Consider the following 4,755-nt stretch of genomic DNA (forward strand, 5'->3'; position numbering starts at 1 on the left):
GACGTCTACAAGCCTGCTACTGAGCGCAGAGCTCTGACCAGCAGCGTCGACGTCCCCTGAGCACCTGTTAGAACCACGGAAGCTCAGGCCTGCCTCCCACTGCTGAGTCAGCAGCTACGTCCTCACAACACCCCTGTGGTTCCAGTGCACACGGTTTGGGTTCGGGAAGCCGCAGTCTGCAAGACTTACAGCAGTGACTCTCCAGGGGCAGGGGTGAGGAGAACGGTGCTGTCCCTTAAGGCACATCTGACTCTATCTGGGGACATTTTTTGGTGGGTGCTACAGGCATCGTAGATAGAGGCCAGAAAGGCTGCCAAACAGTTTACGATACACAGGACAGTCTCCCGTAACAAAGAATGATCCACCCCCGATGTCAGGGGTTGAGAGACCCTGACTTACAGAAAAAAGTTGTGCCCAACTCCATAGGGACACTGTTGATCATAAAATAAAAAGAAATAAAAATAGCATTGAAAGCTCATACTGTGGGGTTCCAGTTGGAGACCGTGATGTATGGGTGCCTGGGTGACTCAAGATGGTGATGGAGGAAGATCCGGAATTCACCTCCTCCCACAGACACACTGAGTCTACAACTACATATGGGACAATTTCCTCCTTAAAAAAACCTAAAGGCTGGCTGAGGTATGACTACACATCAGGCAAATGAGAAGAACACCACATCAAAGCAGGCAGGACGGGCCATAAACCCCACCCATGCAGAGCGACCCAGAACCAGGAGAAAACTCAAAACGCCGGGCTTCCCCCCAAGGAGCAAAGGGTTCAAACCCCACATCGAGCACCTTAACATTTAGAACCTGCAACTGAGAAATGAGCCCCCAAAACATCTAACTTTGAAAACCAAGAGGGTTCCCACCCTGAGACCCACGAGATTGTAACCATCTGGAAGACGGCTCTTAACAGGGCTTACACACACAGACCTACCAGCCCAGCTCCGAGGTAGCCCATCACCAAGACTTAAAGTGAGGGAGCCTCACCAGCTGAAAGCGTTGGCCTGAGGGGTAGGCATTTGATGTGACTCACACCCCTGGCATCTAGGGGAACTCTCTCCAGGGATAGAGACTGCTGGGCGCCATCCTCAAGCTCTCCCGTTGCTGTGATCTAGAGTACCGGTGCTCCCACTTGAACATACATCCGATCTCCTGACTTTTGTGGCTGCCACTCAGGGGATGCTTCTAGACTGCCTGGCTCTAAGGGCCAGCAGAGCTTGCCTTCCTGGTTCCATGGGACTATAACAATTGGTGCCACCCAAAAAGGAGCTCACACCCCTGTCAACCTGACTTTCACAGTTGCTGACAAGGGACATCTCTTCATCACCGGGCACTTGCGGCCAGTGGGGCTTGTGCTGGTGGGTCCCACAGAACTGTACCCCTGGAGGAAGAGTTCTCAGACAGCTACCACCCCCAGAGCACAGCAAGAGGCAACAGAACCAGGAGCTCAGTCTTTCTGTGAAGGAGGCCTACTAGCCAGTCATCATGGCTCTGGCCTGAGGGGCAGATTTCTAATTAAACTCTCATCTAGGGGCTGACTGTGAACTTTTCCAGAGACCCAGAGAGTAGGCACTCTTTGCTCTCTCCGTCATACTCCAGAGGACCAGGGTCTCCTGGAAGGAGGCTGTATATATGACTGGTGCCCTGTTTTTTTATATCTGGTACCCCAGTTTTTGCAGCTGTGCCCAGAGGATGCCCCTTGATGGTATGGCTCTAGAGGTGGCTGGGGAGGGGTGGAGGGTGTTGTATTCCTGGGTCCCATGGGACTGTGGCAATTGAAGAGACAATTCTTGGCAGGCTGCCATTTCCAGAGCACTGCTCAAATAGCAGACTGAGACAGACAGACACACAGCCCTGCCTAGTCTTTCTGTGAAGGCGGCCTCTTTGCCTCTCCCGGAGCTTCGCCCTAAAAGGCAGGCTTCAGGTCAGGCATATACATGGGGACCATAGATGCTCTCAACGAACACAGGCTGTGGACACCATCCTGGTGCTCTCCCGCTGCCTTGCTCCAACTGGCCAGTATCTCCCAGGAAAGGGCTTATAAACTCGTCTGGAGCCCCGGTTTTTGCAGCTGCCACCCAGGGGCTACTACCAGATCACCTGGCCAGCAGGGCATTCTCTTGTGGTCCCACAGGACTGTATATATTAGCACACTTTTATTTTATTTTTCTAAAGATTTATTTATTTATTTTAGAGAGAGAGCTGGAGATGGGGAGGGAGGGAGGGGCTGGGGAAGAGGGAGAGAGAATCTCAAGCAGACTCCCGGCCGAGCATGGACCCCAATGCAGGGCTCAATCTCACGACCCCAAGATCACGACCTGAGTTGAAACCAAGAGGTAGAAATCTTATTTAAAAAATAATGGCAGAGGGGCACCCGGGTAGTGCAGTCAAACCTTCAGCTCTTGGTTTTGGCTTAGGTCGTGATCTCAGGGTTGCAGGATTGAGCCCTGCCTTGGGCTCTGCACTCAGTGTGGCATCTGCTTAAGACTCTCTCTGTCTCTCCACCCCTCTCTAAAGTAAGTAAATAAATCTTTAAAAATAAATAAATGGGGCACCTGGGTGGTTCAGTCGTTTGTGTCTGACTTCAGCTCAGGTCATGATCTCGGGGTCCTGGGATCGCTCTCTCAAATAAATAAATAATAAAATACTTAATTAAACAAACAAATAATTAAATAAAAGTGGTGAAAAACTTCCCTATCCTGAGGAGGGAAACAGACATCCTGATCCAGGAATCCCAGAGAGTCCCAAACAGGACCCGAAGAGATCCACACCAAGATACATTATAATTAAAATGTCAGAAGTTAAAAATAAGGAGAAAATATTAAAAGCAGCAAGAGAAAACAACTTACATACAAGTGAACCCCCATAAGGCCATCAGATTTTTTTAGCAGAAATGTTGGCAGGCCAGAAGGGAGTGGCATGATATATTCAAAGTGCTGAAAGGGAACATTTTCCAACCAAGGATACTCCACCCAGGAGAGTTATCATTCAGAATTGAAGGAGAGATAAATGGTTTTCCTGACAACCAAAAGCTAAGAAAGTTGATGACCACAATATGGGCCTCACAAGAAATGTTAAAGGGACTTCCTTAAGCTGAAAAGAAAGAGCACTAATTAAAAACAAGAAAATATATGAAAGAATACATCTCATTGGAAAGGTAAATATATAGTAAAAGTAGTCAATTACTTACAAAGCAAGTAGGAAAGCTAAAAGACAAAAGTAATAAAAACAGGGGCGCCTGGGTGGCATCTGCCTTCGGCTCAGGTCATGATCTCAGGGTCCTGGGCTCGAGCCCCGCATCGGGCTCCCTGCTTGGTGGGATGCCTGCTTCTCCCTCTCATACTCCCCTTACTTGTGTTCCCTCTCTCACTGTCTCTCTTTGTCAAATAAATAAATAAATAATCTTTTAAATAAAGTAAAAATAACTGCTCACAATAATTAGTTAAGGGATACCAAAGATTAAAAAAATGCAAAATCTGACATCAAAAACATAAAATGTAGGCCAGAGAAAGAGTAAAAATGTTGAGCTTTTGAATGGGATCAAACTTATCAATTTAAAATAGATTGTTAAAGACATAAGTTGTTACATGTAAGCCTCATTGTAACCACAAAGCAAAAACCTATTATAAATACAAAAGAGATAAAGAGAGAGGAATGTAAATAAACCACTAAAAAAAATCAAACCACAAAGGAAGAAAACAAGAAAAGAGAGGAACTACAAAAACAATCAGTAAGCAATAACAAAAGGGCAATTAGTAATTACCTATTGATAATTACTTTAAATGTAAATGGATTAAATTCTCCAATCAAAAGACAGAGTAGCTGAATGGATTTAAAAAAAAAAAGACCCATCTACAGGCTGCCTACGAGAGACTCACTTCAGATGGAAGGACGCACACAGACTGAAAGTGAGAGATGGAAAAGATTCCATGAAAACGAAAGCCAAAAACACTTGGAGCAGCTATACTTCTATCAGGCTTTAAAAAAGACTTAACAAAACACAAATATGGGGGCATCTGGCTGGCTCAGGTGGGGGAGGCTGCAACTCTTGATCTCGGGGTTTTGAGTTCAAGCCCCACCTTGGGCACAGAGTGTACTTTAAATAAATAAGTAAACAAAATTTTTTAAAAAGACAAATTTGGTTATTACATAATGATAAAGAGGACAATCCAAAAAAAGGATGTAATATTTGTTAATATTTATTCACCCAACTTGGGAGGACCTAAATATATAAAGCAAATATTAACATCTAAAAGGAGAAATAGATAGCAATGCAATGACAGTAAGGGATTTGAATACCTCACTTACATAAATGGATAAATCATCTAGACAGAAAATAAACAAGGAAATGTCAGCATTAAAAGACACATTAGACTAGAAGGACCTAGATATGTACAGAACATTCCATCCAAAGCAACAGAATATTATATATTCTTCCAGGATAGATCACATGATAGGCCACAAATAAAGTCTTAATAAATTTAAGAGGAGTAAAATCATGTCAAGAATCTCTTCTGATCATAACAGCATGAAATTAATCACGAGTAAAACTGGAAAATTCACAAATATGTGGAGATTAAAGAGCATGCTATCAAACAGCTAATGGGTTTGATGAGGGAACAGAAGGCAAGCTGAGGACAAAGCAGAAACTGACACCCTGCAAACACCCCCCCCCATAGGATGTATGTGACATTCCTCAGGCACTCCTGGCTGCCCTAAAGGACAAAGAAATAGTTAACCTATAGAGACC

This window comes from Ailuropoda melanoleuca, chromosome 9 (genome assembly GCF_002007445.2).
Source record: "Ailuropoda melanoleuca isolate Jingjing chromosome 9, ASM200744v2, whole genome shotgun sequence".
Lineage (NCBI taxonomy): Eukaryota > Metazoa > Chordata > Mammalia > Carnivora > Ursidae > Ailuropoda > Ailuropoda melanoleuca.